General features: G+C 37.7%; 1 protein-coding gene across 1 annotated transcript in view; it reads right to left on the reverse strand.

The window, feature by feature from the left end:
• METTL15 (methyltransferase 15, mitochondrial 12S rRNA N4-cytidine) overlaps positions 1–15,086 on the reverse strand; it is a 103,265-nt gene that overhangs the window by 58,711 nt on the left and 29,468 nt on the right. The window lies entirely within an intron of this gene.

The following is a 15,086-nucleotide window of genomic DNA, read 5'->3' on the forward strand; positions in this document are numbered from 1 at the left end:
TATAATGCAGTTTCAGAATGCAGTTTAATGCAGTTAAACTACATTCTGAAACTGCATTATATGGCAGTGTAGATGAGGTCAATGATATGCATATCATACCTTCACTGGATGATCTTACTTTGAAGAGGAAACAGGAAAAATGTTAAATAAAAAAGTTTGGAGGAAAAGAATGTGGGAGTATATGTTAATGGCCAAATTAACCAATAATATAAGGAACAAAAGTAATGAGGACTTTTTGGAAAAATGGAAGTTGGCTAGCTTCACCGCACATTAGTGACGGAAATCATGGTGAAGGGTACATGGGTGTGGGGAAGTGGAGCTATCTTGTGTGGGATACTGTATAGGTTTCGGGGGTGTGTGTATGGTTTGTAATATGTCATGTGCTGTTGTTTGGTTGTTATGGTGAACTCTTATATTAATAAAAATTATATTGGAAAGAGGAAACAGAATCATCTGGATCAAATGACCCCAAGAACAGCCTGAGGCTATAGTCCAGGAAAAGTGTGAACCTTTGGCAGAGATGGACCTAGGTCACCTTCCTCAGGACGTAGAACAATTGACAAGAACATTAATGTCTAAAGAAGAAGACCAGAACGCTCATGGTCACACAAATAGGTTAGAGCAAAGGACTCTTCATGGAAGAACTCACATGAGAGACTTTTAAAAGTTTCCAATGTACTACACCTGAGCTTTGAGTGGGTTCTTAGCAGTTCCTGCTAAAGAGAAACTATATGCTAGAAACAAAGTCTCTAGCATATCTCAAAGTTCACTTCTTGCTTCTACCTCCCCTATAGTTGCACCCTGAAATCTGTAAAACAACAGCCCTTTGCTTAATCCTGGATTATACTACATCCTGACATGACTCCTCTGTCTTGACTTCTTAATTCACTACCTCTGCAAACTTAGAGCATTGGCTACCTTGATCTGCACAATCAACCTGTAGGGAAATGTCACACTAAAACATTGGCAAGATCACAATACATATGCACCGACTCCCCCCCCCCCCGGCATCACTACACTATGGTGCTTCTTTTGACCCTTTTAAATGCCTGAACAGGAAAATATTGGTGGCAGTCAGGAGCAGCTGCCCCTCCAAGGAGCACTGGCACCTTCACTTCGTATCAAAATCTATAATTTTGGCACCTAAGCCTGCCCTTAGCGTCTACATTATTATTATTATTTCGTATCAAAATCATTTCATAAATTAATACAAACTGTATAAAATTGATAAAAACAGAAGGTACGCAGGCAGCTAAATATCTTTTTACCAAAAACGGGCAACAACAACGGCATTGTCTGTAGTCTCTAACAATTCCTCCTCTGTACACAGTGGAAAAACATACAGATGTGGAGTTGTCTGTTCTGCTCCATTCACACAAGATTTGGGATTCTTTTAGGCAGTGCCATTTTGCCAGGTTGTCCCTGGAGGAAGACCCTCGCGGGGGGTCATCCAGTTGGGATTTCGTGGTATAGCTGCCCAGAGGGATACCCTTGATGTTGCTAGGGGGACGCCAAGAAGAGTGGTAGTTCTCATAAAGCTTTTCCTTGATTTGAGTCTGCTGGGAGGCTGGTAGCCATGTTGGCTTTCACAGTGTTCAACCGTATTTCTCTCACATTTAGCAGCAACTTCCCATCGCAGTTTATCAACAGGTGTAGGTTTAAGACATCTTGTGATTATTCTGCATATTTCGTTCAATGCTACGTTCATCTGTTTATATATATTGTATAACTCAGATGGATTTCTTAAGACAGTGGAAAAAAAGCAGATAAGAAGAGAATCAACTAGTTTGAAATGCTGTGCTGATAGACGGTTCTATAGACACCACAGAGTGGGAAAAGACAAATAAATGAGTGTTAGAGTAAACCAGCACTCCAAGGAGTGAAAATGATCGAACTGTCTCAGTCTTTATTGTACTTTACACCTATCATGAAACAACAGGACTCACTGTTTCATGATATGGGATGATAATGCTTGATAAAGTGGGAGACAATAGGAAAGAGTGAGGCCATATGCATACAAAAAATCTACAACCAGTCTTTATAGGACCCAAGCAGAGCTGTTGAAAAATGGTCTTTGAGGTCTCCCCAATACAGTAAACCCTTGATATCTGCTGAGGTTTAATTACAAAAACCACAATGGATATGAAGACCCATGGATACTCAAGTCCCATATATGCAGTGCCCTAGGAGAATTGTGCCTCTTAAATAAAATGACCACATCAAAGTTTGCTTTTGGGAAGTACATGGCTAAATCTGTGGATACAGAATCTGTGAATATGAAGAGATGACTAACTATAAATCAAAGCTGGCTAGACAGCAGTTATCAGCAAAAGATAGGAAAACTAGCAAGTTGCAGTGATTTAAGTGTTGGAATGTGACTCTTAGGAAGCCATGTTCAAATCCCTACTCAGCCGTGGAAACCCCTGAGTAAATTACATCCTTTCAGTTGCAGAGGAAGGTAACAATCAACTTCTCCTGGAGAAACCCTGCTTTGATAACCTTATGATAGAGTTGTGTTAGATCAGAGATGACCAGAAGTTTTATTTTTAAAAAGTCATTAATCTGTATTAGCATTAATAAGAAGTACACACGGAAGGGGAAAAGGGGGGTATGCATTGTGGTATATTTGCTTGGTTACTTGGGGCACATTTGATAGGCTAACTTCAGTGTAACTAAAATATTACACCTATTTAACGAAAGCCTTTCAGAAGAAAAGTTGTAATCCTTTTGTGGACCCACAGCCACAATCTTCCAAGTGGCATCATTTGTTTGCTTCTACTTTCCACTTTGCTTGGTTTATTTCTTCTGTATTCTCCCTTTAAATTCTGTACAAATGAATGACATTTTATCCTCCTAGTCCTGTAAATACCAGAACAGATTACTGAACAAACATTTCCTGCAATGAGTCACACCTCTATAGTTATGATACTCTTGTTACAAGATCCTCATAGGGATTTTGTAATCAATTTGTGACTGTACATTTTAGAAAACATTCAGGTCTCTCATGATGTTTGTAGATAAACCATGCTGGTGTCTTTTCTCCTCTAATTTAGTGACATAACTGTGGAATTCTGTTGTCTTAATTTTGCATTTAAAGAATACATAATGTGTTTTACTTGATTTGCTGGTCTAAATTCCTTCTGCAATGTTCTTTAACAGTATATTTCAAGATTTACTTTTATATGGTTCATATTTGCTTTTATATGGTTCAACATAGTTTCTCTAAGAGCAAGTGTGGTGTGTGTGTATAGTGTGTGATACGATCTAGATTTCTGATTGTACTTAAATAATATTCTGCTTTGGTCAGACCTCACCTAGAATACTGGATTCAATTCTGGCCATCGCAATTTCCCATGCCTGGATGATTACCTGACCATGGCCACAATCTTGAAACTTCTTGTCAATCTGGACTTCCAGGTAAATATCAAGAAATCCTATCTAACCCCAGTCTCTCCTCTTCAGGGAGAAATCTTACACTCCAGACTTGCCAAAATCTTCTTCCACCAGGCCAAGCTCAACATTCAAGGCCTCTAAGTCAGATTTCAGATATGGCAATGGTGCAGGCACAACTGATTACAAAACTATTGGCATTTCTTGCTATCATGATAGTAATCTCGTACTCTACAGTTACAGTTCCTCTAGCACTTCAATCCATTGCGAGACTCAGTAGCACTCAAGAGATTGATAATCCCACCTCAGATAGTTCCAACCTGCCAACCTAGCCAAAACGCATGCTTTTTTGCCATTCACGGGCTATGACTCTCATGGACTTGGATGCTTTGGGTGGGCACTCATTTTACAAGCCTCATGATTCAGCACCATCTCCACATCAACACCCTGGAGATGAAAATAGCCCTCAGGGCCTTCAAGGTGTTCAAGTGCTCTATAAAAGGGATAGCCATGCAGGTTTTGTGAGTCAACATTTACTATGTAAACAAACAAGAGGGCACTAGGTCCACAACAACAAATGCTAGTGAACCCCTGAGTCCATCATTCCGATAGGCCTATACGTACCAGGTCAGGATAATATTCTAGTGGACTCTCTCAGTTGCATAGTAAAGAAGGGAGTATGTGGGTCATAGCAAAACGAGGCACAGAAAAATTGGAGATTCCTATAGTTCTTTTCAGTTACAATCTAGGTCAACTGCTCACTAGTTTATATTTAAAAATAGATAATTGCTGCTCAAACTGTTGATTGTTCTTTTCCCACTTTCAGATGCCCTGTCTTCATATTTATAATTGGCAAATATTTGCTATAACCCACAAGAACTGAGATTTGCTATAACCTCTCATATTTCAACACTTTTAAGAAGATAGAGGAGTCAAAAAGCAACATGAAACATCAAATCATTGATTAAATGTGGGCAAAATATTAAATAAGAGAATTCACAATGTATACACTTGGTGACAACTCATACAGTCATTTCAGCTACACTGTTGATGACCATTACACTTCTCTTAGGTCAAAGAGGTCTCTTTGTTGCAATTAAGATAATAAATGTTGAATTAACAACAATTTACTGGGAGATACTATTGGAACATAAACAATGGTTCATAAGAAGACCTGATTCTGTGTTATAAGATCAAAAACATGCTTGCCACTTACTGAAATTAGTTTTCTGTTGTTTTTTTTTTAAAGTATGACCAAGAACTACTATAGGCTTTCTCTTTACTAGACAGGCTTCAAGGGATGCTTTTCAAGATACCTGATCAAATAAGGGTCAGTCTGGAAAGTATCATGTTTTTCTAAATCCAAATACCTGTCTTACAATTAATAATTTGAAAAAAAAATATTTATTTCTTGCATGTTTAACTTCTAACTCCACAAAAGGTAACCATTTATAAGATAAATCCTAAGGATGAAAGCAATGAAAGTTTAAGAAATTATACTATCACAGCAAGTCTAGAAACAAGAAGGCTATGAAATGGCATTCTACATGGAAGGCACTACTTTTGAACATGCCCTGTTACTCATTGCTACTAACCTAATCACTGAGAGGACAAAGGAGTAGGATTATATTGGAAAATATAGTCCTCAACATAATTTGGACTTGAAAGAGTCAAGGCATTAAAGATAAAGACCAGCACGCTGAACTGTACCACTACTACTACTACTCTCCTCCTCCTCCTTCCGCCTCACCTGTCCCTATAGATTGAGACAAATAACCTATTAAAATATAGACTTTCAGTTAAAAAACACTTAACACATAAACCAGTTAACACTGGTTTTAAAGAACATATGTATATCATTAATACATACTGAAGCAACCACTACATAATTTAAAATTAATATTTAATATTTACAATGGAAAACCATCTGGATAGACCTACTACCAGGAAAGACTGTTCTTTAATGTTGTTTCAAATTCAGCTGTTGAATCTATTCTGGCAGACCATAACCTAGGAGTTGCTTAGTGTTGTTGTGTACCTTCAAGTTGTTTCTAACTGGTAAACCTAAGGCAACCCTATCATGGGGTTTTCTTAGCAAAATTTGTTCAGAGGAGGCTTGCCTTTGACTTCCTCTGAGGCTGAGAATGTAACCTGTTCAAGCTCACCTAGTCAATTTCCATGGCTGAGCGGGGATTCAAACCTTGGTCTCCAGTGTCAGTCCAATGCTCAAATCATTACACCATATTGGCTCTTTACTAGCCAGCCATAATTGGCTAGTGGTTGCCATCTATACTCTCCTCTCCCTTCTTTCTGACAAAGACAAAAAATGAGGCAGGGAGGATGAACAAAGCCCCAAGGGATAAAGTGGAAGAGCAAACTAGAAGAAGAGGCATCTTAAGGCTGATAGAACTTTGGAGATGGTTGATGGCAGTCACTGCAATAGCTGGTCCTCCTCACTCCTGCAGCCTAATACTAAAACACGGAACAGCCCCAGATTTCGGAGGTGGAGGAGGGAAAGAGGTGGCAAACCCACAAATAATCAAATCTGCAGAAGTCAACTCAAAATGTGGAAGGATGAATGTTCAGGAAAATTGGGAAGCACTGACATACTCCTGTGAATTTGGCTGGATTGAGTTTTGCTTTGTTCTCCTACAGGCAGCTAATTATTTCAATTAACAAAAGTTATTCACTACACCTGAGTCTAAGTAAAAAAAAAAAAATGCATTTGAATACCAACAAGCCAATTTCAGATCTCCAAGTAAGTTCCATTTTTAAATTCCAACTCTCCTAATAAGTAGCCAATAAAAATAGAGTGCTCATTTGTGGAACATAGAAAAGGAAGAATTCTCAACACAATCCTTTGGATTCCATTAGTCGCTGATAGGCTGAGAAAGGCAGTATACAAGTATAGTAAATAAATAAATAAATAAATAAATAAATAAATATTAGGGGTGCCACCGTAAAACTATTTCATTTATTCCAGGAAAATACAGGCAGTGCCCAAGTTACGAACAAGACGGATTCTACAGGTTTGTTCTTAGACTGAATTTGTTTGTAAGTTGGAAAGGGTCCATTTTTAAGTGTACCTCCACACACACACACACACCTTTGGATAGCATAGGGAATGTTTAATACTACTGTGGTGTTTGTTTTGCTATCTGTACCCGTTCAGAAGCTTCCACCTCATTTTCTGTCCCTGTGATAACTGAATTTTTACAAATGTGTCTTGTTGTCGAAACAAGGGGATATAGCTTCAGCTGTGACGCCTTTTCTCTTTGATAAGTCTTTGAGTGAATTTCCCATCCTAGAGGTAATTTCTCTCACTTCCTGTTGTCTAACCCCCGTTCTTAACTATAAGTTGTTTGTAACTCGCGAACTGCCTGTACTATGAACAATATTCTCACAAGTCAATTAGATTTCTAGGAGAATGAAAAGGGACATCTCCTTATCAATATGGCCTGCACATTTGCCATCTCATTGTCAGTCACTGCTGGGTAGCTGCCTACAATGAACTCATTCTGTTTATATGTTCATCTACTTTACAGACTTATATAACAAGAAAATCCCCATGAAGTGAATGGCTACAAATACAAAGCAAATCAAATCAATGCATTGCTATAGATTTTATTTTTTCCTCATATTACAAAGTTCACTGATGTTACTGGGATGAGTCACCCTATCTCAACTCTGCAAACACTTAGCTTACTGCTCATCCCACTTCTTCACAATAGAAATTACATTTTGTTATAATACACCTGCTTTCAGTATGGTTTAACCCATAAATTACAAGAAAGCAAGAAGATAAAAGTTCAACATTTTCATGGTTAATGATGTGGAACTGTGATTCTCTATTCTATTTAATCAGTTAGTCAGCATTAAATATATTACTCTGAATTGGAGGGGAAACTAGTATAACTCCTGCTTATTCTTAAAAAAAAATCAAGATATGGAGCCTTTCAAACAGATGGCTTTTCAGTTTGTGCCTGAAGACCTCTGGTGACAGAAAGCCCACCAGCTTTCTAGATAATTGGCTTCACTGTCAAACTGCTCTTATCATAAAGAGGCTGTTCCCAGTTAGTAAAGAGGGTAGAAAGTAAGTAAATTAACGGGTGGATTAAAGCTTCTCTTAATGTTCAACTGAATTATACCATCCTTCAACCTAAGCCCATTATATCTAGTCCCACCCTGTGTAGTTGCAAACATCTGCTGTCTATTATAGGCTAGCCCATCAAATACTTAAGAAATATTATTTAATTCCCCTTCTGTTTTTTGTTATTTTAACTCCGAATACTTGAAGAGTGGGATTATCCATCTGTAAACACGACTAGTTCAAAATGAGAAGCCACAATCTCCTAATTAAAATAAATTAATGAATTACAAGGTTTCGATCACAATTTCCAAACTATCCAATGGGCTGAACTTGTGTTAATTTTTGTTGAGGCTAGTAGATCCAATAACTGTTCTATCCTTTTCTAAAAACAATAAACTATACATATTGATGATATCAGAAGAATTTTAGATAGACTGAACTGTATTTTCTGTGTGTGTGAGAGAAGAAAGCAACTAATTTTTTAAAAAGATAATTTCAAATTTCTTTCTCATCAAGTTTACAAAATATGTTTCTGGCTTAAATCTATTTCCTAGTCCCACTTATAGCAGACCTATTAAATAATTTTAAAGCTAAGTTAATATTTATGTCAATTCAATGTATTTACTCTAGCAAGAACACATGTGGATTATATTCATCCAAACATCCTGAATCATGCCTCACATTTCACTACAAAAGATGTCAATATTTAGTGAGATGTGCTTATATGAGCCTAAAATTTCTTTAACAGTTATTATCTTGATTTTTTTTTAAAAAGGATGAATAATCAGAGATCTGATTTAACCAAACCCATATCCCAGAATTTTATTAATTTGGTTTGGAAATATCAAATTATGAAATATAAATATGTTTTGGGATCAGAATGTGGTAGATCTTAATTCAAATTCCCAGAGCCATGAAGCTCAACTTGAGGTATTCACTACTTCTTGCCTCTTCTTCACAGAGTTGTAGCAAGAAATGGAGAATCTTGCATACAACTTTGAAACCACTGGAAGAAAGAGTGGGGTCCAAGTGCAAGTAATAACTAAGCAAGTCTTTTTCTAAAAAACAAAAAACAAAAACAAAAACAAAAGAGAAGGTTCTCCATCAGAACAACTTCAGGAAATATTTAATGCAGAAATAATTGCAAATATAAAGGGGAATTGGTCACTACTGGTATTGTTTCAGGACTCCACATGGATAGAAAATCCATGGACGTTCAAGTTCCATTATATATACAGTGGCGAAGTAAAATTGCTTCCATATAAAATGTCAATGTACTCGTAAGAGCAGTGGCGACAACCAGAGGATCTTTGAAATGGTGGGAAGCTACAGCAGAGTATATCCATAATTCAGCATAGCGCTCATCATACAGCAAACTAAAGGTTTGCTTCCTGGATTTTTTTTTTCAAATGTTTTCAACCACCTCGTCACATGCGCCACCGGAATCGGGTTGTCTTGCTGTGTTCTGGTGGTGCCCATGGAGGGCATGGTGGTCCGTCACCCCACACCCTGCTATGTCACAGCTTCTCCACGCCTCATCACACAGGGGGGTGCCTGTTTAAGGAGGCTCGGCCCATCTTTCTGGCAATTTTGCTGCAGTGGCAGGGTGTTTGCACCAGTTCAGATATGGAGCCACCCTGGAAGTATTTTTCTGGGATGTGATGGGAGCCATTGGGCTCCATAGCTGAAGTAAAAAAAAAAAAACCTGTTGCAATTGCCAAAATTTGGACTGCGTTAAGAGATCTCAAGCCAAGACATTTTTTTTCAAATTCCTCTCCCTTCTCCCAGTTTCATCATTACTTTCTTGATTTAAAATAAAAAACACACAGAACTTTAAAAAAACTTTAAAATTTTAGAGTCTCCAGGTAACACACACAAAAATACAACTTGTTCAGTGAAACTTGTGGTGAAACCGAGACCTGCTTATAGCGAAGTCTTCCTACACTTTTAGATTCTTTTCACCTTGGCTTAGAATGTACAAAGATTGAGCTTCACAAAGCAGAAGAAGACTGAGTAGCATCTGAAATTGGAAAATAAAACAAGAAACAGAATGCAATAAAGCTCTAAATGGTTCTGGCCCAGCTTACCTGTTCGAGCGTATCTCTCCCTATGAACCATCTATGAGTTTAAGATTGCCTGGGGAGGCCGTGCTCTTGGTCCTGCCTTCTTCACAGGCACAACTGGTGGGGACGAGAGACAGGGCCTTCTCACTGGTGGCCCTTCAGTTGTGAAACATTCTCCCCAGGGATATTAGATCAGCTCCCTCCCTCTTGACCTTCCAGAAAAAAGTGAAAACGTGGCTATTTGAACAAGGCTTCAGAATCTAATGCAACAGTCAAACACACTATTAGACGAAAGTGAACACTGAAACAGCTCAGATGACAATTTATGGACAATGAGACTAACAATGAAGGCATTGGTTTTATATGTTTTATTGAATGTATTTTTAATTCTGTTAATTGTATATTGTTAGGCATTGAATTGCTGCCTGGTTGTAAGCCTCCTTGAGTCACCTTCGGGTTCGAGAAAGGAGGGATAGAAATATTGTAAATAAATAAATAATATTTGGACTAAATGAGCTAAAGTGGATCTAAATGGGACATTTTGAGTCAGAAAAATAAATATTGTTTTAATTCAGGAAATAAAAATATAAGAAGTAATGGGGAATGTCATTAATAGTGCAGAAGGATGTAGCAAAAGTAGTCAAAGGATGTGATGAAAAATCTGACCAAATCATGTCAACAAAACTTTTAGGAAAATCCTTCAATATAACCATAATCTATGATTCAACTACAGAGGAAGAAGAAATTGAAAGTTTCATTGTTGGAGTCTGGGGAGAAATTGGTCACATGCTGAAACAACACTTCTTGTTAATCACAGGTGTTTGGAATGAAAAAGTAAGAAACAGAGCAGGATTACAGATTGTGGGCAAATTTGGTCTAAGATCAATAAATTAAGCAGGCCAACCAATTTTCATTTCAAACATATTCTTCATGCAATTAAAAAGGCAATTATGCTCATGGACATCACCTATGCTATGTAATTAGAAACAGAAAATGGAGAAGCTTAAGATAAAGAAAACAAGAATAATGACCACAGAAAAATTGCATACATTTAAAGAAAACAGTTAAGACTGTGAAAGATTTTCTATGTTTGGGCTCAGAATGGAGACTGAAGTCAAGAAATCAAAAGAAGACTAGAAGCGCTTCCAGGCAGCACCAAAATCTGTGTTTTAAAAATCCCAGGACCTGGCAGCAGGTCCACACACAGTCCCAAGATATGGTCCCCAGCCATACTCACAGCCTTCCTCTATACCAGATTAAGATGGAGGGTAGATGGGAGACATCCAGGGGAAGTTTTTTTTTTTTTTTTTAAACCCCACTCAATTATACACTGGACCGTATATGCCCACATGTGAATATCTTAATATAAATATAAGCAAATTCACATGTGCACATATGAGGTCCAGCTCATAATGGTGGGAATTCTTTTTAAAAAAAATACTTCCATAGATCTCTCTTCCAATTGTTAATTCAATCTCTGTTTAAGATTTAAAAGTGTAAAATAAAGAGTTTCAGTCAGTTCTAATTGCTTTCCATGTGTGCTTCCCTTGAACCACCTGTGTGTCCGTTTGATAGCCTGATCAGCCGATCATCTGTTTGGGGCTTTAAAAGCACACATACACAGGAGCAGTCTACACAAGGCAAAATGAAGGAAATCATGTATTTTCCATGACTGCAGGGCTATACAGTCATGCACAGGTGCACATTTTTCAGCCGGAATCGGGTTATAAGCACACCTTTTTAACATGTGGTTTTTACTGCTTATCCCAATTTCTACCAAACATTGTTTAGCCACACCCACCCTTTTAACCCAATTACTTCTGGGTTTTACAACATGTGTAGGCAGGCATGTAGCCGGGGGGGGGGCCTTGAGGGGCTTCAGCCCCCCCCCCCCGACGAAATTCTCATGGTTGTTCAAGAAAAGGCCTTATTGGTGCATTATTTAAACTGTTATGTTTACTCATATCATGATCTGATCACCATATTCAATATATCCCATATGCATGGGGGTATTGGGGTAACGATACAAAAGGTTTGCTAGGCTAGACCCTCTTTCACTCAGACTCACCCCCCCCCCCCGAATCGAAATCCTGGCTACGGGCCTGTGTGTAGGGGAGCCCTAGGACTAAAAAAGACAGCTATGAAAGAATTAGAACATATCCTATCAAGACATATCATTGAATATTAAATTTAGGATGGTCCACTCCTTCGTATTTTCAATTTTGATGCCAGATTGTGAAGAAATCTGAAAATTTACTCCTTGGAAGGTAGTGAGAAGAAGTCTCAAAATACTATAGCCTGCTAAAAACACAAATAAATGGGTTCTACAGCAAATCAAACCTGTACTCTTCCTAGATACCAAGATGACTAAACTGAGATTGTCATAGTTTTGACACATCATGAGAAAGCATGACACACTAGAAAATATGATAAAACTTAGTAAGGTAGAAGGCAGGAAAAAAGGAGAACACCACATTATAGAGGGATAGATTTAATCAAATAAGCAACAGATCCGAGTCTGCAAGAACTGTTGATAACATGGTGACTTGGAGATCTCCTATTCATAGGGTCATCATAAGTCAAAGTCAATTTGATGAGCTCATCAAAGTTCAAAATGAATACAAAGATTTCCAGGAAAAAGAGAACAGAAAAAAAATCTGAAAATTTCCTGAGAAAATCAACAGTTCAGAAGGGGCGGGGAAATCCCACAGCTACAGCTCATTGCAGCCAGCTTACACTAGCTCCTTGCAATTTATCAAATGTACCCCCCTCTTCCTTTTCCTTGGTGGTAAAGGAATGAGTGGAAGCAAAGTGTTGAGATAACTGTAAGACCCATTCCCGTAAAGGAGGAAGAAAGTTTTAAGATCTTCAAGAGAGATCTTTCTCTGTTTAGTGAGAACAAGGAGGAAGAACTTCTTCTACGGATGTTCCCAGATTTTGGAACTCTCTGCCATGAGAGATTAGACTAGCCTTTTCTTTGCATAAAAAGATAAAAGACATTTTAATTTAAATAGGCATTTGTTGACTACATGGCTATGCATAAAGGTATTTCCATGGAGGGGTATAAGCATGTAAGCGAGGGGCAATAAGAGATCTTAAAGCAACTATAGGAACTCTTTTAAAAAGCACCATTCCTACAATCTCCTCAGCCTACACACTGCTGTACATAAAATGGGGAGACTGATAATAATATATGTTTTATTTATTTATTATTATGTTTCTTTTATTGCTGATTGTGTATCTATGTGCCTTCAAATTACCTGTTGGCTTGTGTTGACCCCATGGACTTTATAGGGTTTTCTTAGATATATAAAACACAAGAAGAGATTTTGTCAGTTCCCTCCTCTGAAATGTAGCCTACATCTCCTGGTACTTTTTGGTGGTCACCTCTAACAAGTACTAACTGGAACTGACCCTGCTTAGCTTCCAAGATCATATGGGATCTGCTGGCTTTGGTTATTTTGGCCTCCCGCTACTACTTGTGCCATTGCTGAAATAAGAAGAGGGATGGAGGAAGCATATTTAGGGCCTAACTGAAGCAACAATTTTCCTATGTGCAGGAATAGTACTGGATGAATACTATGCCAAGAGAATCTGAAAACCTACTAAAGCTCACTTCAGTACTGAAAAAGTACTATCTCAGGCAAACACTGACACTATTTTGATGCACTAACACATCATTTCCTTTAGTAATTACAAGAGGGTAACAACTGAAATGTGCAAAAGAAAAGAGATTCTTTCGGCTCATTAACAACCAAATTACACAAGCTAGTTATGCTGCCCCTCCAGCTACAATGTCTAGTTAAAACCTGCAGATGTATATATACCTTCTAACAAAACTGATAAAAACAGAGACCACTGGGGCATTTAAAATCTTGATTCTCTACAACAGGATGTACATCATTCCCTAAATTCTTAGCTTCCACTGTTAGTTCAACCCTCTTCACAGAGAAATGTATTGGATGACACCATACTTTCATTTATGAGTAGCTATTGGCTTCCAAACTGTATCAGTTCTAGGGCACTTATTAATTTTCTCCTATTTTAAGAGCTTTACAAATGCATTTTGGAAAGTATCTAGCATAAAGGCTGTCTACTACTGTCGGTCTGTCTTAGCATTCAGCAATAAAACATGGGGCATACTGTACTGTTGTTGATTGAATTGAGGTCAGTCAATTCTTTTCCCCAAAGAAATTTTATTACACTTGATTGGAGTGCAGAAAAGATGTTTAATACTGCTAGCAACCCTAACTTCACATGCCCTACCTTTCCCCCAAATAGCTTTAATTACACCCAATTATCAAACTAAGTTTATTATTAGATATGAGCTAGTTATAAACTACATTTTTGGGGGAAATCTCTCACAAAATGTGTTTATCTGTTATGATTATAGCATTATGCAATGTTGTAATTTGCTTAACTGTGAACACTGTTAAGTAAGATGTCATATTTCATTAAACTGGTAAGCCTTGATTCTAATTAAAGGAATATATGTTTAGAACAGTATAATTACATTCACAGTTTTCTTATGCTGCTTTACAAAAACCTTAAAATGCCCACCACTCAGCCCCCAAAGAGAGATATCTCTAGTACCATAACCTAAAGAATATTGTAGAAACAAAATAATTGCTTAAGCCAGGAGTTTCAAACTCATTTTCATTTAGGGCCACATCAGTCTTATAGTTGCCTTCTCATTATACACCATGCGAACTGGGGATTATGAGAATTGCACCCAACTTCCCTTGTGGCTCGGAGGCTGGGGAAAGGTTAAAGGATATTTTAAAGTTGCACGAGCATTGTATCTAAATTCAAACACCACTATCTTGACTAAACAGAATAAACTGGAGCCTTCCAGATGTTACTGTATCACATAACCCATCAGTTCTAATCATGTTGTCTAATGATGAGAGAATACAGGAGTTGTAGTCCAGAATCTGGAGGGTCAAATAAGTGACATGGCAGGCCAGATTTGGCTCACAGGAGTTGACACGTGTGGCCTAAGTATATCTGGTAGTTCTAGCAAGAATATATCAATTAAATCAACTGTTGAATATTTATGTAAATCCCATTAATTGAATGAATTTACTCTAATTAGGACTACCAATTGAACAATAATCTAAAAGTGATTATTGCTTACACTTCCCATACTTTCTATTTAAAAGGGTTCTTTAGTTTTTTCCTGATGTTCATTAACTCCCACAGTAGATGGGAATGGCCTACCTAACAATGTTTACGACAAGCAATAAATATGATGAAGTGGAGAATAGACAATTCAGAGTCTCCCACAGTCACACAATCATATCAACCAGGCTAGCCAGAATCCTCTGCTAAAAACAACACAGATTAAGCTGCCAGTGGGATTAAGGATCAATAACACAGCACTGTAAGAGTTTGGGTGAGTTCTGGATGGCAAGGAATATATAAACAAATCCCAAGATATTAGATATGATACTGTCTTCTGTTTAGTGCAAAGTAGAACAACCCTGTCAGTAGAAGAATGAAAAGTGAAGCACATCTCCCCTTAAAAAGCTCAGAAAGAACTA

Source organism: Anolis sagrei, chromosome 1, assembly GCF_037176765.1.
Source record: "Anolis sagrei isolate rAnoSag1 chromosome 1, rAnoSag1.mat, whole genome shotgun sequence".
Taxonomy (NCBI): Eukaryota; Metazoa; Chordata; class Lepidosauria; order Squamata; family Dactyloidae; genus Anolis; species Anolis sagrei.